Source organism: Lontra canadensis, unplaced genomic scaffold (genome assembly GCF_010015895.1).
Source record: "Lontra canadensis isolate GAN:19392208 unplaced genomic scaffold, GSC_riverotter_1.0 scaffold105, whole genome shotgun sequence".
Lineage (NCBI taxonomy): Eukaryota > Metazoa > Chordata > Mammalia > Carnivora > Mustelidae > Lontra > Lontra canadensis.
The window spans coordinates 4,545,210-4,571,503 of record NW_022631099.1 but is presented as its reverse complement, the minus strand read 5'-3'; the positions used below and the strand labels follow the sequence as shown (position 1 = coordinate 4,571,503).

At 41.9% G+C, this 26,294-nt stretch overlaps 1 protein-coding gene across 14 annotated transcripts in view; it reads right to left on the bottom strand.

The window, feature by feature from the left end:
• PTPRT (protein tyrosine phosphatase receptor type T) overlaps positions 1–26,294 on the bottom strand; it is a 1,045,273-nt gene that overhangs the window by 264,835 nt on the left and 754,144 nt on the right. The window lies entirely within an intron of this gene.

Genomic DNA, 26,294 nt, shown 5'->3' with positions numbered 1-26,294 from the left:
GAATTTCATATACAGAAGCAGAAGCAACACAATCAAGGGAAAAGAAAAGAAATTATCAATAAATAGTATTGGGAAAAATGCATAATTATGAGAAAAAACACCAAATTTAAGACCTCACCATGTATGATAAACCATATTATAGCCCATTGGTTCAAAATATAATATACTAAAATTTTCAGGGTGCCCTGGCAATCAAATGCAATGTTACTGAATCCTGGATTGGACTGTATAAAGCTTTAAAGGACAATTAATTTATATAATTGAGGAAATTGGAATATGAACTATATATTAGATGCTAATATTATACCAATTCTAAGTTTCCTGAATTTGATAATTGCATTGTGGCTTTACAGAAGACTGACCTTTTTCTGAGGAGATACCTAGCAACCATTTGAGAGATAAGAAAATATGACAAAATGTTTACAACTGGTGAGTCTGGGGGAAGGATATATGGATGTTTATTGTGCTATCCTTGCAATATCCTGTAGGTCTGAAATTTAAAAAAAAAAAAAGATCTTCAGTAGAAAGGTCTTTTTAAGTTTTAACAATAGAATGATGCACAAAAGATAAAGATGTGTCTATTATAAATTTGAGATGTCTGATTACAACAATAAAAAATAAAATAATAAATTAGAAAAGCTACTCCCAGAAAATCTGACACAGACAGAAACAATACTTTAATATTTGAGATATTTGATATGCAGGATAAAAATAATAAGAGGTATACATAAAGATCAATAATGCCTTTGTATATATAGAGGTGTGTACTATAGTCTCTCTGCATAATGAGATAGAACTAGAAATTATTAAAGAAAATTTCTAAAAAAATAAACACTTCCAGCTGGGGAAAATAAGAACTATCCTAAATAACTCTAATATCAAATAGGAAATCAAAACCACAATTTCACACTCTTTAGAAACTATTGTGATGAGAACAATGATGTTTAATGCTTATGGGATAGGACCAAACCTGTTTTCAGAATCTGAAAAGCCTTTGTTATTAAACAAAAAAGAATGACAATAAATCAATTAAGCATTCCATAAAAAGAAAATTAGAATAAACAACACTGGAGCCAGATGGCTTTTCCAATGATTTTTTTTTCAATCTTTCAACAACTGATAATTCCCATGCTATATAAACAATTACATAAGACAGAAAAAGAGGGAAAGCATCTCAAATTATTGCAAATTATTCCTCTAATATATTATTAAACCGGTTCCCCATAAACAGATTATTTAGCTCAGGTACACAAAATAGATTTAGTAATAGAAAATCTAGGAAAATAACACATAAATAAAATCCATATGATCATGTGACTGGATACCAAAAAATCATGGTAAAATTTAATATCTGATATAAAAAGAATCACAAATATAAGTGGTAAAATGCAGGTAATTTTTCATATCATGTTTAAACATCTGCTTTAAATCTACAACTACCATCACAAATAGAATAAATTTCCTAGGGGTGACTGGGTGGCTCGGTCCGCTAAGCAGCTGCCTTCAGCTGGGGTCATAACCTTGGGGTCCTGGGATCAAGCCCCACATTGGGATCCCTGCTCAGCAGGGAGTCTGCTTCTCCCTCTCACTCTCCCCCTGTGCTTGCTCTCTCTCTCTCTCTCTCTCTCTCTCTCAAATATATAAAATCTTAAAAAAAAAAAAAAGAAGAAGAAGAAGAAAAAATTTCCTAGAGGGCTGATCATTTCAGTTGGGGGTAATGCAAAAAGGTCAACCATTAACATCATTTGGCAACATTGCCCAGAAATCTCTACAGTATAACCAAAGTATAAAACCAAAATAAAAGCTATCACAACTGGAAAGGGGGACATAAAATTATCATTATTCACAGATGAAGTGATTATTAGACTGGTAAACCAAGATAATAAAATTTAATTAAATTCATAAGAGGTTTCAGCAAATGGTATGGATAAAACACACACACACACACACACACACACACACACACACACACAAATGGTTTTCTTAAATACCAGTAAAACCCAGTGAACAAACATAATGAGGGGAAAGCAGCATAAAATATCACAAACTATATTAGGAAGGAACAATTTCGACAAAGTAGCTACGGATGCCATCTATATGAAGGAATCTATGTAATTTTCCTGAGAGAGAGTAAGACTTGAATGGATACGTCTGCCCTCTTTCAATGTGCGATGTAACCATTTCAGACTAAGTATGAGTCTTAATCCAAATTAAGTCAATTCTATTAGAGATTATTTAGGGAACACGATAAAGTGATTTTAAAATTCAGAGGGAAACATATGTGGGTGAAAATAGCTAAGGACAGTTGGAACAACAAGAATCATTAGGAAGACTAGATATTAAAATGTTTCATTACACTATAATTAAAGTGGGTGGTACACACAGTGGTCAACAGAGGCAGCTTTAATGGAACCATGAAGGCAAACCAGGAATATAGTGGGATGCGTACAAACACACAAGCGCACGCACATAAGCAACATCACAAGTCAGCAGTTCCATAAAGAATAATCAATCAAGAATAAATACCCAATAAATATCATTAAAATGATGAGTGCTGTTATGATATGTGACAAAAGTAGTATGCAACATTTTAAGAGAGCATCACAATTATGTACAACCTTATTTTTTAATTTGGTAAAGAAAAATGGAAAAGAAATCCCACCCCAAATGTTAATCTTTTATGATGAATAATAGAGGAGTTTTTCCTCTTTATTTTTCCGTAATTTCTATATAAGCATATATCATTTTTGTGGTGAGTTTAAATTAATCTTCAGTCAAATATAGTTATATTAACTACCTGAGTGTTGTGATGGAGAGCAAAGATAATTAGGGACCTGACAGTACTCTAAAAATGACTATTTAATGTAATATGTTACAACTAGCCATAGTATCATTTTTTTTAATTGATGGATGGATTTCTGTGCTTAGGTGACATGGCATAATCTATGCCTAATACGCTTGTAGCTTGCTGAGTAATGTCGACTTTTGAATATTTAGTAAACCTACCCCACCCCTTCCAAATCTCAGAGTGTTATTTCCCAACCAAGTTCATGTTGAAAAGTTTCACTTGAACCGAGGATCCAGTAATGAAGAAAGTTTACTCAGTTTATGATGACCATGGACCAACAGCTTATTAGCTAATATTAATAGCTTACGTAAACAATAACTTTAAGGGGCACCTGGGTGGTTCAGTTGATTAAGGGTGCAACTCTTGATTTTGGCTCAGGTCATGATCTCAGGGTCATGAGATTGAGCCCTGCATGAGGGTCCATGCTCAGCGGGAATTCTGCTTGAGTTCCTCTCCCTTTAACCCTCTTCTTACTCAGGCACTCTCTCTCTCTCTCTCTCTCTTAAATAAATAAATATTTTTTAAAAACCAAAACCTTAAAACTGTTTATGTAGACTTAAGTAATAAAGAGTGTTTAGAACCAACACTGCCAATCTACAAGGAAAAGCAGAACGCTGCAGGGCCTTGCTACTTAGTGGTCCCTGAACCAGCAGCATTCTTAATCATCTAGGAATGTGCTGGAAATGAAGAACCTTGGGTCCCATGCCATATCTACTGAATCAGAAACAGTTTTTTGAAAGACTGCAGGTAATTCATCTACACATTAAATTCTGAAAAGCGAGAAAGTGGAGTAGAACACTTTAGGGAACTGAAAATCTTCCTGGTTTGTTTTGTTTTTCTAATAAACATTTGGAAGTATTTTATGTCCCCCAGTGGAGAACCAGGCTATTTCCCTCACCCCAGGCCTCCCAGCATTGTCTTCTTCTTCAGATGTCCTGGGAAGCAGCCCCTTTACCCTCCTGCCAAGTTCTCAGTTGAAATGTCATTGTTCTTTTCTAAAGTCACCTTATACTGTAAGAGGAGCGAAGGAAAAAAAAATAAAGTTGAACAAGACTAGCTTCAACTGGGATTCAGCCTCCAAACTTCATGATTAAAACCCACAGTGATGCTTTTATAGAAGAAGATGCTACAGTGGCTGTTTTTAAGATGGATCAGTAGGGTGCCTGGGATGTCTCTACTTGCAACAAAGACATTTCCTTAAGGAAACTGTCACATGAAAATCCTCTGTGCATGTTTTTATAAGACTATCTGAAATCAATTTTCCTCAAAAAGCCCTTCTAAGCTCTAAAAAGGTAAATGGGATGATTATTAATTAACCATTAAGTTAATAATAACTGGTATATTAGTGCCAGATAGGGCCAATAAATGTTATAGAAGAATAATAGCACCAAATAAGACATTTTTCCCATGGGGAATTGTAACCCACTGATGAAATTATTTGTAGGGGGGCAGTGACCTGAAAATCATTGATGTGTAGGGAACTGTAGGTGCTGGCTTTCCATCCAAAAAAAGAATTGCCTGTGACTTCCAGAGCCCACACTACTCATCTCTGAATGTGGGGCTTGGAAATAGGAACTTTCAACAAGCTCACCAAAGTTTTCTTATATATACCAAATTTCAGAGACCTTCCTGCAGAAACCTTGCCCTGATTTTGTGACAGGAGTCAAAGAGACCCTTGGATACCGTATAATCACTTAATCTAGCAGTTCTCAAAGTGTCTTCTATGAAGCTCTGTGGGAGGGTCCCCAAGACCCTTTCTGTGATTCTACAACATCAAAGTGGTTTTAACAGTACACTAAGACTCTATTTGCCTTTTTCCCACACTGTGTTGATATTTGCACTCACTGCAGACACAACGGTGGGTAAAATGGCTGGTAACTTACCATGAATCAACGCAATGGTTTCCCACTGTTCTGTCATTGGATTCTTCACCACCATGTAAAAACTCACTTTATAAAAACCCCAAATTCCAGTTTTACTTAAGAATGTCCTTGATGAAACAGTAAGACGTGTTCATTCCAATGCTTGAGTGAATGTCTTTTTTTTTTTTTTTAAGATTTATTTTTTTTTTATGTTAGAGAGGGAGAATGCATGGTGTGGGGAAAGAGAGGGAGAGTGAGTCTTAAGCAGACTCCAGGCCCAGCACGGAGCCTGACGTGGGGCTTGATCTCATGACCCTAAATCATGACCTGAGCTGAAATCAAAAGTTAGATGCTTAACTGACTGCACCACCCAGGTGCCCCCCCCCACTTTTTTTGAGCACATGTCTTTTTTTTTGTTCATGGGACACATGGGAAGTTTTGATAAATCATTTCTCCTGCTCTCTATTCTATGTGTTCTTAAGGAAAAAGATTTCTGTGATCAAGTTGCATGGCAAAGCAGCCACATTTTAAATGAAGCACCATTTTTTTTTTTCTTAAATGAGTGACTGACAAATTGTGGTTATTTGCATTTGGATATTTGGCAAACATTTTCTCCAAATTAAATGAAATTTATCTGTCACTTAAGGAAAACTGACAGTATTTGTTCATAATTGAGCTTTCAAATGAAAATTAGAATTTGGAAAACTTGTTATCTGTCACTGTGAACTTGACAGATTCCCAATACTCTTAAACTTACTGATGAGATCAGTGGTGATATTAGCAAATGTGATTATTTTGATATTGTGTAATAAGATGTGTCAATATTTGGAAGATTTTTATAATTCAGTGAAATTTTTCAAAGGACCAATGTATAATATTGCAAAATCAAGAAGAAACTATCAAGGATAAACTATCCATTCAAAATGCAACATACAACTGATATATTTTGATATAACGGAATACAAAACTTCACTGACACAGTTTCATTGCAACTAGAGGAAAATCCCACTCTGAGTTTTGGCATAATATCAAAGGATATCCGTAATTACTTTAAAAGGTTATTGAACTACTCCCCCTTTTTCCATTACATATCTGTGTGAGGCTGGGTTTCCTTAACATATTTCAACCAAACCAATTCATGACAGCAGATTAAGTGCAGAAACAGATGGGAGAATCCAATTATCTTCTATTAAGCCAGACATTAAAAATATTTGTAAAAATGTGAAACAATGTGCCTCTTCTCCCTAATCTTATTGCTCTGGAAAATAGAAATCTGTAATTTACATTAATATGTAATGATTTTATTACTATTTTTAAATGATTTCTAATGTTCTTAAAACATGTCTTTAATTTCTAATGCAGTAAATATTGAAATAAATATCAAAACTCACATGAACAAAAGCTATTTGGGACCTTCCTTATTTTTTAATAATGTAAAGAGGTCTTGACTCCAAAAAGGTTGGGAATCTTTGAATCTAATCATAAACTTTCAAAAAATTTTGAAAAAATGAGGAGGCTATCAAGATCCTCCTAAGTCAGCATTTCTCAATGTTGGCACTTTTGACATTTTGGCTAAATGTGCTCTGTTATGGATGGTTGTCCTGTACATTGCAGTATATTTAATAGGATCCTTGGCCTCTACTCACTAACTAGATGCCAGCAGCAGCCCCCACTCCCAAGTTGTAACAATCAAAATTATCTCCAGTCATTGTCTCTGCGGAACAAATTAACTCTGGTTGAGAACCACTGTCATAGGTAAAAAGATGTTAAAAAGACAACATACAAAAAGGACTGTCAATAGTATAAAAATACACAGGAAAAAAATATGTCTTGCCATTAATCCAAGAAATGCAAATCAAAATGATAATATGCCTCCTTTTAAAAACCCATTAAATTATCAAAGTAAATGTAAATTATAACACGCATCTCAGTGAAGTTGTGGTGAAACTGGTTGGATTATATAATTCTAGCAGCACTGTAAGATGATGCGTCAAACTGGGGAAATAATTTGGCGATAGATGTCAAGACACAAACATTTTTATGACCTAGGAGTAAAAGAGCATAGACTCTAAACTCTGCATTAAATTTGAATTTTGGCTTTGAAACTCATTATCTGTGTGAACCTCCTACAAATATTTAAATGATATTAAAAAAATCCAAGGACAATAAATGATTATTGTGAAAACTGGTTGAGATAATAATGTGAGAGAGCTCTCCTTTCTACTGAAATTTCACTGACAGGAAAAGATGAAAAAGCATATAAATCCACAAGGAAAGAAAGAACAGGGGTGGGGCCATTAGCAGTTAAGAAGTTCCAACAAAATTCTGGAAGACTAAAAATGGCCAGAGAATGGGTGTCTGGGGTGTGAAGATAAAGAAAACCAAACTATAAAGAAATATGAATCAGGGGAATTCGCTTGTCAATGGATTTCAAACAAGACTCTGATCTTAGAGCAGAAAGGTATTGGGGAGTGTTTAAGTGAAACGTGGGGCTGAAAACAGGGGTGTCGGTCAAGTCTGTACATGAATCCAGCAAACTCTTGAACATGGACCTCTGTCTGTCTACCTTCTATTCTCACCCTGTAGGCAGAAGAGAAGAAGTTCCATCTGCAGAGAATCTGAATGTCTTCACTCCCCAAAACCCAGCACTTTCAGTCAACTTCTACATCTAAACTTTTATTTTTGTATTTTATCTTTTTTAGGTTTCTTCTAGTCTTTTAATCATTCTTTATATGCATTTTCAATAAAGAATTAAAATTATGTTATATGTAATTTTATATTTTTTCACTTATCATCATGTTATGAACATTTCTTAAATTACTCATTTAATCAGAAGGGAAAATAGCACAACTTCTCCCTTCTGCCTTTTCAACTTGGAGTTAGAAATCCTGTATTAATCTTGACAGATTTTCAAAGGAAACGGAAACACTAATCCAAAAAGATCTCTGCATCCCCAAGTTCATGGCATTATTTACAGTAGCCAAGATATGGAAACAACCTAAGTAGCCACCAACGGTTGAATGGACAAAGAAATTGTGGTCTTTACATACAATGGGATATTATCAGCCATCAAAAAATGAGAAAATCCTACCATTTATGATAAACATGGATGGACATTGGAAGCATTATGTACAATGAAATAAGTCAGACAAAGAAAGACGAATACTATACAATCTCATTTATATGTGGAATCTAATAAAAAAGCAATCAGACACAGAACTCCTAGAAAATGAGATCAGATGTGTGGTTACCGGAGGCAGGGGGTAAGAAAGAGGCGAGTTCTGGAGAAAGGTGGTCAAAAGGCACAAACTTGCAGGGTTGTAATGGACAGCATGAAGACCACAGCTAACACTGCTGTGTGACATGGAGGAAAGTTATAAAGAGAATAGGTCCTAAGAGATCTCATCCCAAGGAAAATTTTTTCTTTTCTTTTTATTTTATCTATGAAAAGATGGATGTTTGCTGATCCTACAGTTGTGATCATTTCATAACAGATGTGAACCAAACCACCATGCTGTACACCTTAAACTTATATAGTGATGTATGTCAATTATTTCTCAACAAAACTGGATAAAAGAAAAAAAAATGGACAGGTTTCCAAATTAACAGCCAAAGTTTTTCAAAATATAACATTTCAATTTTTCTTATAAAAAGAAAAGAAAAGAAAAATAGAAAAGAAACAAGAAAAACACTGAAAATTAACTGGCCTCAACATGTGTAAACTAAATGTTATGCTGTAAAATAAAAAGTACCTAAATATTATGAACAGCTATTTTTTATTTCTATTAGGATTTTACCTCAAATCCTGTAATATTATGAGATGTCTGAATTTCTGAAGATAATTAAATTTTGGACCTTTTCACTTCAGAAAAAAATGTGGAAGAGGCATTGAGAATAGAAGAATGAAACTGAAGGCTACTGGAAACTATGATGAGAAACCAAAAGGCAAGCACAACTAATAATGTGTCATTTAATTTTATATCATTACTGTAAGAAATTGCAGTATCTCAAGGAGATTATAGTCAGGGTGACCATATTTGCCAGTTGGCCCACAAGAGTCCAGGTTAATACTTATAGTCTTGTGGTATTTATTTGACCCCCTTCATTTTCAAATTGTTCGGGTTTGGACAGTCAATGATATGGTCACTGGAGTAATGCATTTACTAGAAAAGTCTCCTGACACAGATACCTAGTTGAACACCACCTAAGAGGTGTACACAGCAGGACATTATGTGCATGGCAAGTCTTAAAACAGATGCCCTTACCACAGATAGTGCATGCTGCTGGAATTACTTTTTTTATTGTGGTATCATCAACATATAACATGCCAGTTTCAGGTTTGTAACATAAGGATTTGATATTCATTTACATTGTGAAATGTTCACCATAGTAAGTCTAGTTACCTTCCATCACTATACAAAGCTATATATTGTTCCCCCTTGTGATGGGAACTGTTAGGACTGGCTCTCTTGGTAACTTTTAAGTGTACACTACAATATTACTGACTATAGTCACCAGGCTGTACGCTGCATCTCCATGACATTTTTTTGTTTTGTAACTGGAAGTCTGTATTTCTTGACCCTCTTCCCTCCCTTTGTCCCCCTCCCCTTGAGTAACCATTGTTTTATTCTCTGCATCTGCAAGGTTGGTTTTGTCTTATACGTAAGTGAAATCATACAATATTTGCCTTTCTCTGTCTGACTTACTTCACTCACCATAATCCCCTCAAGGTCCATCCTTGACACCAATGGCAAGATTCCATTCTTTGTCATGGCCAAGTAGTATTCTGTTGCATACATATACCACATCTTTATCCATTCATCCACTGGTGGACATTTAGGTTGTTTCTCTATCTTGGCTATTGTAAATAATGCTGCAGTGAACATTGGTATGCATATATCTTTTTAAATTAGTGTTTTTATTTTCTTTGGATAAATAGTACAGAATTGCTAAGTCATATTGCAGTTTTATGTTTAATTTTTGGAGGAATATTCATACTGTTTTCCGAAGTAACTGCATCAATTTACATTCCCACCAACAGTGGACAAGGGTCTCTTTTTCCCCATATCTTTGTCAATACTTGCTATTTCTTGTCTTTTTGGATAATAGCCATTTTAACTGGTATGAGGTAGTATCTTGTTGTGGTTTTGATTTGCATTTCCCTGATGATGAGTGATGCTGAGCATCTCTTCATGTGCCTATTGGCCATCTGTATGTCTTCTTTGGAATAATTTCTACGTAGGGCTTCTGCCCGCTTTTTAATCTTTGCCATTGATTTGTAAGAGTTCTTTATGTATTTTGGATATTAACCCCTTATTGGATATATGACTTACAAATATTTTCTCCCATTCAGTAGCATACTTTTTCATTTTATTGATGGTTTCCTTTGCTATTCAAAAGCTTTTTAGTTTGATGTAGTCCAACTTGTTTATTTTTGCCTTTATTGCCTTTGCTTATAGAGTCAGATCCAAAAAAACCATAATCAAGACCAACTTCAAGAAGCTTGTCATCTATGTTTTCTTATATTCAAGCCTTTAGTCCATTTTGAGTTAGTTTTTGTACGGAGTGTAAGAGAGTAATCCAGTACCATTTGTTTGGATGTGGCTGCCCAGTTTTCTCAACACTATTGATTCAAGAGACTGTCCTTTCCCCATTGTATATTCTTGCCTCCTTTGTCAGAAATTAACTGACCATATAATTGTGTATTTATTTCTGAGATCTCTGTTCTGTTCCATTAATCCATGTGTCTTTTCTTATGCAAATACCTGACTATTTTTATTACTATAGCTTCGTAATATGCTTTAAAATCAGGGAGTGTGATGCCTCCAGATTTGTTTTTTCTTTCTCAAGACATCTTTAGCTATTCAGGGTCTGTTATGATTCCATATAAATTTTAGGATTATTTCTTCTATTTTTGTGAAACATGTCATTGGAATTTTGATAGGGATTGCACTGCATCTATGGAATGTTGTGGGTAGAATGGACATTTTAACCATGTTAATTCTTCCGACCATGTGCATGGAATATTTTTCCATTTCTTTGTGTCTTCTTCAATTTCATCCATCAATGCCATCATTTTCAGCATACAGGCCTCTCACCTCTTTGGCTGAATTTATTCCTAGGTATTTTATGCTTTTTGATGCAAATGCAAATGGCACTTTGTTATCAATTACTCTTTGTGATTATAATAAATTGCTTTTAAATATGGACTACAAGCCTTCTTGGTCAGGTGAGAAATGCAGCAATATAAAAGAGATTAGTCAATTCAAATGGCAAAAAATGATTCCAGAGGAAATGGAGACAATACAGCAGTCAGCAAAGACTCTCTCTCCCCTAATCAAAATAATATCCTCAGTAATTGAGAAATGATTGCTTCTATAGCCAAGAAGTGATGATATAAGGAAAATAAATTCTGAGAACCATAAATAGCTCTTAAAAGAAAAAAAATTGGAATTGCTCAGCAACTGTTACATAAGGGTTATTCTTCTAGAAAACAGAATGAAAAGACCAAAAAAAAAAAAAAAAAAAAAGAGAGAGAGAGAGAGAGAGATAAAAAATGAAAGGAAAGGAATATGTAAGAGTCAACCTGAAATGATAGAGCTCAGTGAGAAGAAAAATGTATGAATAGCATAATGAAAATATCACTTGAATAAAATAGAATAATTGTACATGCTAGGATGAATTTAAAAAAAAAATACTATACAAGACAGGACAAGTAATGACAGGTAATGCAGCAAAGTGGTTAAGAGTTCAGACTGTGGAGCCAAACTGTTAGGTTCAAATCCCAGACCAGCAACACACTAGCTGCATGAACGTGGGCAAGTTACGTAATCTCTCAGTACTTCAGTTTGCACATCCTAAAATAGGGGTCGTGCTATTCTTACCTTAAAGGGTTTGGATGAGAATTAACTGAGTTAATATATGTAAAGAACTGAAAATAGTATCTAGTACATAGTAAGCTTTAAGTTAATTATACAATACTCTCACGAAAATAGTATATACCACTTGGCACTGAAGTGCCCTGCTTTTATAGAATTATAAAATTAACCATTGTGTATTTATTTAACTAAAAATTGTGGTATAACTACATTGGGAAGCTGGAAGGGAAGTCCTGGATGATTTAAAACAGCCAAAATTCTCATCTATAATAACAGGAAGTAAATAGACAATGTCTACAATCAATGGTTTTAAAACAGCACGTTATGTAGTGACAATGCCAATTCCCAGAAGAAATAGAGAATTACAGTGCAGTTGCCTTTGGGGCACAGGACTGGGGCGTGACAAGGTGGGGGAGGGAACGGGCATTGGTTCTCTGATTTCCTAACTATGTGCACTTTGTTACTTTGAGATTCTTTTTAATTAAAGAATGAAAAAGGTTATTGTATATGAATTGGCTGTCAGTGCCTGGCATATTAGAGTAGGCACTCAATACATTTTAGTTAGATTTTATTCATTTCAGTAATTCCACTCATGGGAATTTTTCCTCTTTAAAGATACAATACCACAAGAAAAACATGGATGCTTATTTCTGAGTTATTTATAACAACAAATAACTGGAAATGACCCAAATTATCAACCATACAGGAATGTCTAAGTCTTATGCAAAAATTTAGTTGAATGCTATAGGCCAAGAACTTAAGTTTATTGTTTCAGATGGCTATGGACTGGCTAAAATATACCCCCCCACACACACACACACAGTGAGAGATTGAGAGAGAGAGAGAGAGAGTGAGTACACATTCTGATGTGTTTAGACTAGGAAACCTGAGACAACCAAGGTGTCCGAACAGAGGAGATAGAAGCGTGGTGCATCTTAGAGCATCTTCCCCTGCCCCTCAAGTCTCTAATGGGGGGTTTACAGCTGCTTGGGTCACTATGGAAAGGGAATTTCTTCCAAAACTCAGAGTTTCTTTTTGAGCTCTGGTCTCTTATTCTTAAAATTCACATCACTATTCGGGAACGACGCACACTAACAATCAATGCCATTAATAGCAATTAATGCAGATACTTAGGAGCCTCTCCCTTGTCCTATAGTCAGGCTCAGCATTAGCCAAGTCATGACTTACCTGGAATTCATTCTCAGGAGTGGCTCAGCCTCCAGCTCCACAGTGCTCAGAAAATCCATTAATTAGCAAAGTATTGACGAAACGAGGGGACGATAATGAAAAAAAGGACGACACTGGGCAACAGAGTGAGTCTCCATCTGAACCTACAGACAAGGCCTCCATCTCTCAAAGAGGCCATGAGCTGAAGAAGGCAGCTTCTCTAGATCTTCATTTTCTCACCTGAGAAATGGGATACATTTTTCCTGCTTCCATGTGATGCTATGAGTATAAAATGACATGATGCTTGGGAAGTCATTGATCATGGGTTCTGATCCTGAGTAGGAGGAATTCAACAAAGCTCAGCTACATGTGTAACTCACTCCTTGAAACTGTGCTTCTCAAAGCTTAGCATGCATCAGAATCCCTTGGAGGCCCTGTTAAAACCCAGATGGCTAGGCTCTACCCCCAGAGTTCCTGATTTGGTAGGTTAGCGGGCAGGGCTGGAACCTCTGCATCTGTAACAGATTCCCAGATCATACTGCTGGTCCAGGACACAGACACAAATACTACCAAAACTAACTGGGATAAAGGTTGAGACTTTGGAGAGAAAAGAAAAAAGCCGATGGAGAAAGTTTTCTACGGGTCCTCATCTGTCCCTTGTCCTGATGCCCACTGGGCAGAACCTTGATTTGGCATCTTTACCAGTGCCGCCTCCTTCCCAAGCTCCCTTCCAAGGTTCTCCCACCGAACCAAACCTTCCTTGTCAACTTCCTGCACTGAAAGATGACAGCCCGATCCCATCTGCCTGCATCCTACGTGCTGATGCAAGAGGCCACCTTTTTAGGTTCCAAGAAATTATGCATTCGTTATGGAGGAAATTAACACCTCAAAGCAAACTATAATTAGGAATTCTTCAATTCAGTTTATGCTTTTTCAATTAGGCACTCTATAATTTTAATCATGGGAGCATTAACATGTTTCTGTAATTTATATACCTGTGGTATAATTAAGCCTGGGAAACACATTGCTCTAAACTTGAATAGAAGGGATTGTTTCTCTTCACATTTGCAGTATTACAGGTCCCTAATGGAGAGATGATGCCAGTTTCAAAGGAGCCATTTCTAAGTTGCAGAGGCCAATGAGACAGCTCCTGGCTTTGGAAATGTGAAGGCGTTCGCAGACCATGTGGTGCCTTTGAACATCTGGCTCGTGCATAGACATCTGCATCCCCAAGCTTCAATGCCTATTGTGACTTTCAAAACATTCCCGCCATTGGAAACTGCTTTGGACAACTATTCTTGGAAACTAATTTCAATTAAGCAGGAACAGGGTGTCCTGGCAGGGGAGACGTTATCCGAGAGCCGTGGGAAGCAGATAGCTCGGAACTGAAGAAACTAAACAATAGGCTAAAACTTAGCCTGGAGAGGGACCAAACTCCTTTTTGTACACTGATTCCTCTTCCCCCTTCTCTGATTCTGCTCCTTTCTCATAATTTCTGCTCTGCCTTTTAGCTACAAAGCAGGGCCCAGATACTTTGTGCAAGGTAGTCCTCTTGGGATTCCGAGCAGTTCTGCAAATTCAAGGAATTCAGAGGCACGCTGAAAGTTTTTGTGCTTATTCAGTCCGAACCTCTGAACTTTCTGAAGGTTAAAAACCTTCATTTTATCCCCCCTCCTCTTCCTGCTCTCCCCACAATAGCAAATTCAGATTTGCTGACTGCAATAAAAGGAAAAAGAACATAATCAAAACTGGCCCGGGGGGACAATGCATACAGATTCCAACCCAGCTGAGTGACGCACCCGTATCGCTGCAGCATTTTGGCACTCAATATATTTTGTCTGATCTAAGAAAATATGGAACTTTTTATAGAGCGAAAGTTGGAAATGGATTTGTTTCTCCCACGCTGCTCTAGCCTTCCACCAAAGAATACAGATTTGTTCAGATCCCGATACTCTGTCTCACCAAACATCCATCTTCTACCTAAGCCCCCTATCTGCACTGAAGTGATATATTCAGATGTACTATGAGCAAAAACACAACATGAATGGGTTCACACGCCAGTCATCGTCACCATCGTAGGAAAATAGGGGTGTGTTTCTGGCCCCCCTAGGGACCTTACTTAATGAAGTAAGCTGGCAGAGATCCTAGTTCAGCTCTTAGGCGCTAAAATTGATTATCTTCATGCTGAAATGTACACCAAAAAGAGATGCAAGTTCCAAAAGCTGTAAAGCCAACAGGGGCAATTCCACAGTAAAATGCAAAACAACTACTTCCCCGTGTCATGAGAATAAGCAAGAACCGGCACCGAAGAAGAGAGTTCTTGGTTCCCTTTACTGGCTCCCTTCTCCACCCAGGAGCCCATGTGTCAGCCAACCTGGTGGTACCAAGGCTGTGGCTCAAGACCAGCATGATCATCCTCTGGGAGCTTGGGCAAAAACAGATTCTTGGGTCTGGTCCTGTTAGCCCCAAGGATGGAAAAAAAATCTACCTATTTCCTAGCTCCCTTGATGATTCTAATAACCCTGGGGTCAAACCATTTCCCAGATGCCACCCCAGTGAGGGGGATGCAGTGGAGTTTGGGGCCCCTCGTTCAGGAAGTCAGGGTCTGAGCAGCAAGTCAGCCCAGTCGTAGGTGCCCATTAACAGTCCCTTTGAAATGCTTACATTAATAGTCCCTCTGAAACCATACACAGGCCATGTCCTCTATTTAGCAGATCTCTGAAGGACTAGAGCAGCTCAGTGAACTGAAATTTTCTGTGATGATGGGAATGCCATTCAATATGGTAGCCACCAGCCATATGGGGCTACTGTCCTTGAAATGTGGATGGTGTAATTGATGAATCAAAAGTTTTACTTTAATTTCATTCTAATTAGTTTAAGTTTAAACAGCCCCCATGTAGCTGTGGCTTCAATATTAGACAGTGTGGGCCTAAAGTCTTGCCCTTGAATCCTTCTTGTGTTACTGGAGCTGCTACCCCTGTCCTGGTTATGAATACCTTTTTACACATTTATAATCTGCTTAGTGAGCCTACACTCAAGTGGAAATGCACCAGTGAAACAGCAAACCAAAAACAGTTGTCGCCAGGCAAAGAAAGGATAGGCTGCATCGTGAAAAGGGATAAGTAAGAATTTCTTCCGCCTCATGGCTGAGACTCTAACCTTTAAGTTGTTCTTGTCCTACCAAAAAGCCAGGACTTTCAAGATCACCTCTCTCACTGCCACTGAGAGGAGGCAACTCTCTGAGCGCCAGCCCTAGGCAGCTGGAGCGAGCCTTTTGCAGAATGCTTTTTGGATGACAGCAAATCTCCTTGGATTCTAACATGGCACAGATCCATCCACTAGCTCAGAGAACATCAATAGATCATGCTATAGAAATGCACTTGATGGAGGCCGACTTGAAAGTCTGACCTTTGGGCGGCTGCAGACAGAGAGACTGAGAACCATCCGTTATCAGCTGTGCAAGATCTGAGACAAAGCAGTGATGCAAACTGTCACGGGGCCCAGATCACTGCGAGGAATAGAAGTCAGCAGAAAAAAGTTAGAGCAAAAGTGAGACCTGGGAGAAGGCACCTTGCAGAATCGCTCTTGCTCCTGCAAAGCGTTTCACCACTTCCCCAGGGTTGGGAGGATTCATGGCACAAGAATTATATTTACTCAGACAGTCTGCCCATCCTTAGTCTGGCTTCTTTGGTCCTTGAAATAACTTGGCTTCAATGACCTTCACCTTGAATCCATTACCATCCATCCACTACCATTGCCAACATGGTGACACCCAGAGCCATACACTGCAGGGTTCCATTACTAAAACCTTATCTTTGATCATGTTACTCTCTGAATGCCACTTCCTGTCTGTCTAGCCTCTCTCAGCCTTGTACCTTCTGCACAGCTTCCTCAACAGCACTGGGGTCACCTGGCCCTCAAATTCTCTGTTATCTGCACATCTACATCCATGTGCTTTTAAAAATCAAGCCTGGACCATATGACCCATATATTTTTTTTAATTTGAATTTTTACTATTTTTTTCTCCAGATTTTAATTTAAATTCTACTTGGTTAACATAGAGTGCAATGTTGGTTTCAGGAGTAGAATTTAGCAATTCATCACTTACATACAATAGCCAATGCTCATCATAACAAGTGCCCTTCTTTTTTTTTATTTTTTTTTTATTAGCATATAAGGTATTATTAGCCCCAGGGGTACAGGTCTGTGAATCGCCAGGTTTACACTTCACAGCACTCACCATAGCACATACCTTCCCCAATGTCCATAACCCAACCAACCTCTCCCTACCCCCCTCCCCCTGGCAACCCTCCATTTGTTTTGTGAGATTAAGAGTCTCTTACGGTTTGTCTCCCTCCCGATCCCATCTTGCTTCATTTATTTTTTTCCTACCCCCCAAACCCCCCATGTTGCCTCTCAACTTCCTCATATCAGGGAGATCATATGATAATTGCATATGACCCATTTTTAAGAACTTCTGTTGACTTCATCATCTTTCTCCTATGGCCCTGGATGAAGGTAGGTGTCTTTCTTCTTTTCTATAGTAAGAGCTGCTGGAAACTCTTAGAGAAAACTGAACTATAAAACTTCAACCATCTCCTATTTAAAAAAAAAAAACATTCTTCCTTTGGCTTTCACGTTTTAACTCTGCCCTGGTATTTCTTCTACCTCTTGGCCAGCCCTTCTCCATCTCCTGCGTGGTTCCTTCACAGAGCTGTCTGGTCTTTATCTCTTCTCATATATACTCTGCCTGGATAAGGTCATCTGCTCCTCCCATGCTTCAAATACCACTTGAATGTTAATGGTTCTCCAGTCTCAAACCCCCTGCTCTCATGCCTCTCTAGCCCTCCAGCCTTCTGGAATTTAAATAGTCCCTATGGTAGGAGGTGAACATGACAACCACACTCTCTTCTCCCTCATGCCAGTGACAGTCTGTTTCCATCTCTCCAGATGGCAGACGGTCCAAAATAGAACACTCTCTCGTTCTTCATGTTCCAGCAACTGCTCCTCCTGCTCCATTTAAAATATTCTTTCTGAAACACCTGTTTTTCCTCCTTGGTTGGAGCCTAAGGAATAAAATCCAGAATCCATCAACACTGGAACCAATTCTTGGTAAGCTGGGTTGTTTGGGGGCTGAGAAAAGGAACCCTGCAACACAGTTAGGGCGAACTGAAGTGACTGTGAGCCCACCACCTACATTGCCTGGGGCCCACCCTTCCCCCTTTTGTTTTCCTGCTGGTCTTTCCTACTGGGGCTTTGTGTCATACTTACTAGACTGACCCTGTCTCTTTGGTTAGTTTCAATGGTAGCGACGTGTCTCTTTAATCATAGTTACACGTGCCCTTTGTCGCCATATTTAGAGTATGGGACAGCCCCATTGGGAACAGCCCTGCGGTAGTATTTATCCCACTAAGTCTTATTTCTGGTTGTCTCTTTTTGTATCTGGCTCCTCCTCTTCCCCAGTCTGGTGTAATGAAATCCTGGCATGTGGATAGACTTGGCAACAAATGAGATTACTTATAGAGCTAAATCTTCTTGCAGTCTACGTGAGAATGCCTCTTGCCCATCCCTCCACCAAAGTGGGTCACATAGCACCCCTCGTCTTCAAGCCCCAGAAAAGGAGACCCAGAGAGCTGGGGAACTAAGTGAAATTAGTGATGTCTTGAGAAAGAGTATCCAAGTATAATTGCCATTTCCATGTCCCCCAGTGCAGACGGGGACTCAGGAACGGCTCAGACTGCCCCACGCTAATAAATCCTCAACAATCTTCATTCCCCCTTCCTAACTGGATACCATCATGTCCTCATATCTGAGACTCAGATGGTAATGATGCCAGTTTTGCTCACTGAAGCTCCAAGGGACCAGCAGAAGCCTTCTGTGATTGTTTTACGTGCTCCCCTTCTGGGCTCCACGGTTATTAAAGGAATCCTGGAAGAAATCTGGCAATTCTTCCTCTTCCCAATTGTTTTCTTTCTTTAGGAGTGGACTGGATCTCCAATTTGTACGGCAGCTCATCATTGTGCATTTCAAAGTCATAGTATTAACTCCCTGTACCTGTCAAGTGCAAGGGGCTCAGGGGTTTCTCATTAGAGAGCAAAGAGAACTTGCAGTGGGTATTAGAGGCCACTCGCCAGATCCCTCTATCTCCATGTAAGCAGACTCTCATACTCCCAACCCTCCAAGCCAGAGCTGCCCCACTGTGTACTAGGTCTGAAGTATCCCATGAAAGCAAGTCACAAGTCTAAGGTTTGGAGGATGTCCCTTGGAGTTCCCCATCACTCGCCTGGACCACACATCAAATCTCAGTCTTGTTCCTGCCCACCTAGTTCCTAATCCCCATCACATTCCTAATCCTCCAGCCCACATTCATCACCACTGGTCTCCCTTGGGTAATCTATCCTCCTAGACTCTTTCTGCCCTCAGTGTTCCTTGACTCAGAGACTCCATGTCACTAATAAGCCAGAACCTGGGAGTCACCCAGGACAATGTCTTTTCTTTCCCATCCACTTGCCTACCCCACAGAGTAGTCATCACCAAAGTTGCTGTCCATTCTCCCTGATCAAGGCCCTCTCTCCACTGCTGCAACCGTTCAGGAATGGATAGCCATCCCTTCTCATCTGGAGAGCAATGTCTTCTGGCCCTTTCCCATCCAACCTCATCAGGAGCCACCTGCCCTTGCATTTTCTGCCCACTGCTGCCCTCTTGGCCTCCTTTTATTTTTCTAACCTCATCTCCTGACTCTCCAGCCTGGTGTGATCCCCTTTTAGGTGAAACCCAAGAAGAAAAACCAGTAAGGTGTGCATTGTCGAGTTGGCTCCCCTTGTGGGCAACCAGGATTCAGTCTTAAGGGAGGTGTGTGAGGACCCATGTGGCACACACCTCAGAATGGTCCATGGGGAGGACAGGAATCTGGACATGCTTGGACTCCCGTCCCCTCCTGGCATTCAATCCTATGTTTCTGAGCTGGATCTGCCTGCTCACACTAACCAAGGTCTGTGGGGGCTTTGGAGGAAGCACTGAAGCCAAGAAGAAAGGGGGCGGGGTGGCGCTGCAGGAGGGGTCCCATCCCTCTGTGCGAACCTCTGCACAAACCCACCAGCTCAGCCACAGCTAAAATGAGGTGGGGGGTGGGGTGAGGTGGCCCCGAGCCAGTGAGAACCAGCTATGATTGCAAACAATCTGTGTCGTCAGTGAGTGTCTGTGGCAACATTTGCAGGGAGCTCTCTCTGCCATTAGCATGTCTGCACGTGGGCCTGCTTGCTCCTTTCTGGATCTCCAGTGCTCAGCCCAATGGCTGGGACATGGCTGTTGGCTCGAATTCAAATGCATATACCTACTTAATGAATTGTGAATGGGAAAACCCGACTCCTCTCCAGGGATTTGGTCTCCCCTCTCCTGCTTGGTTTTGATTGCAGGTCCCCAGTCTGTCCCCCGTGTTTATAAGGTCTTGCTAAAGGAAGCTCACATGGGGCCCCAGGCCCCTTCCCTGCTTTGGATCTGCTTTCCTTCGATTTTACAGCATATAGTGGCTGGTCCTCCAAGTGGAGGGCGTTGCTCTTAGCCCTTGATTTGTTGACCCTTTTGGCTGTGGAGATGTCCCAGCCCCATCTGCTTGATTTCGTGTTTCTGAAATATACCGAAATCTGAGGCTATGTTTGGAAGCAACATTGTTCTGAGGATTTTCTGACATTCATGGAGTTTGCGGCACATTCTCTGATGTGTCACACCCTTGCCAGCGCCCTGCAGCCAGAACTTCCTGGTGTCTGAGCAGCGAACAGGCATCAGACACAGCAGGCCTCAAGTCTCTGACCAGGGAGTGCCCAGCGCAGAGTGGGAACCCCGAGCAGAGCTGATGCGTCCTGCTGCAGGGTGGGAACTGGACACTGGCCAGGTAGAGAGGACGAGCCGGGCATAGAGAGCGGCAAGGCAAGGGCTCAACTGCTGAGAAGAGAACAAAAGGTTTCCCACACCTGTAAGGACAAAGTCCAAACCCAAGATTCTTTACCTGGCTCTGGCCTGTTCCTTTGCCTCCTTCCTCTTCCCTGCCCAAGAGCTCTGTGGCTCCCACCACCACGTGAACACACCCCATACCTTCTCTGCCTCGGCTCCCACAGTGTGCTGCTTCCCCCTCCTTTCCTGAGCAAATCCCCCTCAGCTGGCAGGTCAAGGAGCTGGTGACACTGCCTCCAGGAAGCCCTCTTTGCACCTGAGCTCCTCAGGCTCATGACGGATGCCTCTACAGCCAGCTCTCATAGAAACCTCTGACCAGGCATTTTTTTTCTTTCTCCGATTATCTTCCTGACAGAACCACATCATCCAAAATGGTAGCCGTGAGCTATGAATGACCTTGAAAAACTCTTTAAAGTCATTTAAAAAATTAAAAGCCAGTTCCTCGGTCACACTGGTGACTCAAGTGCTCAACAGCCACGGTAGTTCGAGATGCTGACTGGACAGCACGGACACAGGACATTTCCATCGCTGCAGGAAGTTCTACTGGGCAGTGCTCTTCCGGATTGGGAGGCAGCGGAAGGCGGCGCCTGTGAATTGCATTTCCAGTCCCAGGACCTGACATCTACCAGGCACGCAAAACAGACGTGCTGAATCACTCATTTGTGTTTCCGAGGACCTACTAAGTGCCAGACACTGTCCCAGGGGAGGGGATCCATTAGTGTTGAGCCTCACGTCTGCTGGAGCTCACAGTCTCGAGAGGGGCGGGCAAGACGCAGAACCAAGAAAAACCCACTGGCAGGTGCATAACACAATCAAAGAAAGAATAAGGAAGGAAACTCCCTGGGCCCTGTTGAGTAAACACTGGTAAAGGGGGGGCAGAGGGAAGGGGAATAAAACCAGAAGCGGAGGTCACAGGCAGATTCTGATGGGCCTTGAATTCCATGCTAAGGAGCTCGAACCTCATGTGGTGGAAAGCCAGTGACCCATCTAAGAACTTCAGGGACGACTCTAGAGCTCAGTGGGGAATGGATTGAAGGAAGAGCAGTGGACAGCAGGCAAACCAGCAAGGCCACCACGGCAGGTCAGGGGAGTGGGTGCGGCGTGGCAGAGGGGTACAAGAAAGATCTAACCCCACAGCTGATTCCAGAGTGGGGTGGACAGGTCTCCGTGCCTGATGGGAGGGGAAGGAGAGCAGGGGGACGGAAAGATGTCCCCAAAGAAGCCAGCTGGGGATCTGGGGTCGGGGAGGTCTGCTACAGAAACTGAGGCTCTGCCTCAGAGACTGCATTATGGGTGATAAATTCACGGCCAAGTTACTTTCTTATGAAGGTTACCACAGATACATCAGCGTGACAGGTGGGGCGTGGGGGAAGAAGGTTTGGCGGGTTCGAGTTGGAGCTGAATATTAGATTCTAGTCACTATTTGATTGATCTTTTAAACAATTCTGGGATTCTGTCACTTAAAAACCAATAAATCTTTGAAGGCCTGGGGAAAGCAATGCAAAAGCAATAAATCTCCATTGTGGAGTATTAGAAAAATAGGCCAAGCTTCCGAGGTGGTTTGGATGGAGGGATGGGGGTGCGGGAGCCCCACAAGACAATCCGCCCTTGTCCTCCTCACCTTCCTGCAAGCTCTGTTCGACCAGGCAGAGCCAGACCCCTGGCGCTTCCCAGGGGCAGCCAGGGGCAGAGCAGGGCTGGGGTCCAGCTGAGCCAGGGCCAGAACACAGCTGGCAGAAGGCGGGAGACAGCTGCATGGGCAGGGCCTGCAGCCGAGGCTCAGGAGTGAGGCTACTGGAGGACCGGTAGCTCTGCTCAGGCACAGGGTGGGGTTCACAGGTTACAGGCTGGGCCTGGACCACCCTAGGCTGGAGGGCCCCTGTGAAGTCACCTTGCCTGCTCCAGCATCCCTAGTCAATGGGAGGTCACTCCACAGCCCCACCAAAAGGTTCCCGAGTCTTCACTTGACATCCTGGGCAGGGAATACAGAACCTCTGGAGGGAGCAATGAACTCAGAAGCAGGAAGCAAGGTCCACGCACTGGCTGCATGGAGAACGAGCTCCGTGACCTTGAGCCAACCACTTAGCATCTCAGACCTCATCTGATAGGGAGACGGTACTTTTCCCTAGCTGACTCCCTGGGTAAGCGAGGACCACATGATACAATGGCATTAAAGGAGCTACCAACCATAAAACACGATTCCAGGCGTCTATGACCCAGTCCATCCAGTGGGCTCACTGTGTCCCATGGTTTAGAGAGCCTTCCCTGTCTTCTTGACGCCTGTGTTTCTCTGACCTGTGGGACTCCTCACTGCCCTGCTGGCCAGGGATGTTCTCATCCCTCTGGCCAGTCCAGTTCTCTCCATCAGTACACTGTCCTCACAGGCTTCACAGTATCTTGTTCTGCCAGTTTCAGTTCTGTATCTGGTTACCTGCTCCATGCCCCGCCCCCTCCCTGTTCGCACGCACGCTTGCAGGATACTAAGCCTCAAGAGGACAGGTGTGTATCTACCTTGTGTCTTGCTCTATCCCCATTACTGAGCTCAGCTCCTGGGACATAGCAAGGGCTCAGTAAATATATGCTGAATGACCTAATGGTCAATTCCTCCCAGATGGGCATCTTAATGCCTAGAGTTCAGGCGAAAAAGGGTTCAGGGAACTGAAATCTTCTGTGACATTGCCGCTGCTGTCATTGCCGTTAACCTGGAAGTCATGCAGGCCGGCTCTGGTTAGTTTCCTTCCCTTTTTGGCAAATGCCCAAGCAACGGTCTGAAAATAATTCCCGAAACGGAGCGTACACCCACCCTCCGAGATCCAGAGCCTTGGGAAGAAAAGCAGCCAGACATTTCCAGACACCAAGCATTGCCCCTTTGAGCAGTGACATTTAATTTTTTTTTCCCCAATGGAAATGTCACCAAAATATGTCATGCACAACTTTCTCCTTGGGAGGTAGTATGAAATGAGCGCTGGCTTAGGGTCAGCTGAACTGACTTTAAATTCTGCCTGTACCACTGCTTGCCTGGGTCAACTTACTTGGCTTCTATTTATCTCAGTTTCCGAATCTGCAAAATGGGGAGATGATTATTGCAATGTTTTGAGGATACAGAAAGTTGATGTACAGCGACAGGCATGTAGCAAGGGCTTCCTCATTACACGGAAACTAGCAGGCTCTTTTCACTTAAAGACACGGAACCTAATGCTACATTTTTAGTTGAACCAGAACAGTGAACAAACATGCCTGGCTGTGACAGTCTGCAGGGGCCACAGCAGGTCGACCTCCCGGTTTGCCGAGTCATCTGTGATCGTCTCATAGACTCGCCCTGTTTTTTTTTTGTTTGTTTGTTTTTTGTTTATTTATTTATTTATTTTTGCTCCCTGCTCACTGTCCTTTCTCGCTGCTTCTGGGTCACTTCCATTCCTACGTCCTAATTTACTGCAGTCTTAGGATGCAATGGGCTTATTGAACAGATATGCAAATGGAGAGCATGCAGGCCCAGAGGGAAAGTGTAAGGGGCCCTTCTCTGGGGGCAGCTGTTTCCAGCTTCCCCATGAACACTGGTTGGGGCTGCTTAGAGGGACCCCTTTGCTGGTCTCTGGAGTTGGGCGGGCCTGGGTGCTAAGTCCCATCTCATCACTTACTTACTGGCTCTGTGACCATGAACTTTTAGTCTCTTCATTTCTAACAGGAATATAATAATACGAATAGGTTAGTCAAAGTTAAATTCTTGGAATATGACAGTTGCCTAATAAAACACAGTGATAATTACTCCCATCTGTGTTCAGCTGGGCTTGATGGGTTTCCAGAGGCTCATAGGTAGATAACCTGATTCATCTTGAGGATGGGACCCTGGACCCTCTGTAGAAAAATCATCTTGATCCTGCCACGGGGCAAGACCAAGAAGGCTTATTTCTCAGTATAACTTTTGTCTTAAAAGAAGTTTCTCCGCAACTTTGCGCTGGGATAAAGTTAGGGAGTCCTAGGTAAAAAACAAAGCCCTTTCTTTCCTACCACGGAATCAGTTAGGGTCTCGAAAAGCTCTGGAAATTTGAACAGGATAGAAGTCCCATCTTATCACTTACTGGCCCTGTGACCATGAGGAAGCAGGCAACTCTGTGACTCCATAGTGATGGTTGATTTTCAAAAAACTATTCTGAAGAGAACCTCCTGAGTGCCACAAAGAAGAAGCAAAGCCAACGAAGGAAGAAACCCTTGAAGGTCTCGCTGGCTTTTGGCATTTCCATATTTTATCTGGCCTCTACGAAACAGCTACCCTCTATGCATTCCTGGTAAGGAAAACGGAGGATCAAGGAGATTAAGTATCTTTCCCAAAGTCATCCAGCACTGTTGGAGCAGGATCTGGATCCAGGTCAGCTGTCACCAAGGTCACATCCTCTCCGTCACCCCACATGGCTGCTAGCAGTCAGCAGCAAGCTAGAGAGAATCCGCACCTGCCGGGAGCCGTATGGTGGGATGCTAGCTGATGAGGTCGCCTGGCTCACAGTGATGCAAGGGGACACCGGGGTCTCCAATATGAAGGCCTTAGGCTTTCGGTCAGATCTGGCCTGTGTGCCTGAGTCAGCTGCTAACTTGCTGTGCAGTGTTGGGCAAGCTATTCCTTTTTCCCAGAGTGTACTCTTATCACCTGAGAGGCTCTCTTAGATTTTGAAATAGTGACCAGTGCTGCCATATGGAAGGCTAAGAGCTGGGAAAGGGAGAGAGGCATTGGTGGCCCAAGGGGAACACATGATTTGGCACCCGGAGGACCTGTATTCGAGTTCAGATTTCCTACCCATTCCCATGGGCTCTTGAGCATTTCTGAGCCTTGGTATCTTCACGTGTACATGGGGACAATCACTTACAGAACATACATAGACAGTGCAATCCGTGTACAGAGAGAAGCAAAGGACCACATTGCCTGAGAGTAATGGGAAGAAAAGCCGTGAGTCAGGCAATGATTCATCTGAGGGAACAGCCACCACCTACTCGGGCTCATCACAGATAGGACGGTCCCGGAACAACCCACGCAGAGAACACAAGGCAGAGCTTCCATGGTCAGGCGTGCCACGAGCACTACACATACCTGTTGGAAGGTCTGACTTAGAGTCAGACCCTGTTCGGAATCTTTAGAATACACAGCAGCTTCCAATTGCTGCCCGTTGATTCTATTTCCTCTGCCACCTACGCTTCCTGGGTCGAGCTGGATCCAGGTTGGAAAACCAAGAACCAGATCATCTCAATAGAATCCATCCTGGCTGGTCTCCCTGTCTCCAGCATCATAAACGTGACACTGCAGGGGGCTAGCCCGTGGCTCCCCCAAGACCTCAGAATTGGCCCTTATTCTCACCCGACCGTTCCTGCCTCGACCTTTATGCTAAAGGAAAATCTAGAGCCTTGGATTAACTGGTCCCGATTGCTCCTCACGATTTCAGGTGGCTTCTCTCCTCCCGGCCTTGCTCATGCTGGACCCTTTTACTACTTGGCAAAAGAGAGCTTAGTGTCACTGCAGACTGTCAGCTGGGAATGTCTTGTCTTCCCTGAGCTCTCATAATGACCTATGTATATCTCCATCAACACGCACTGTATTGTGAT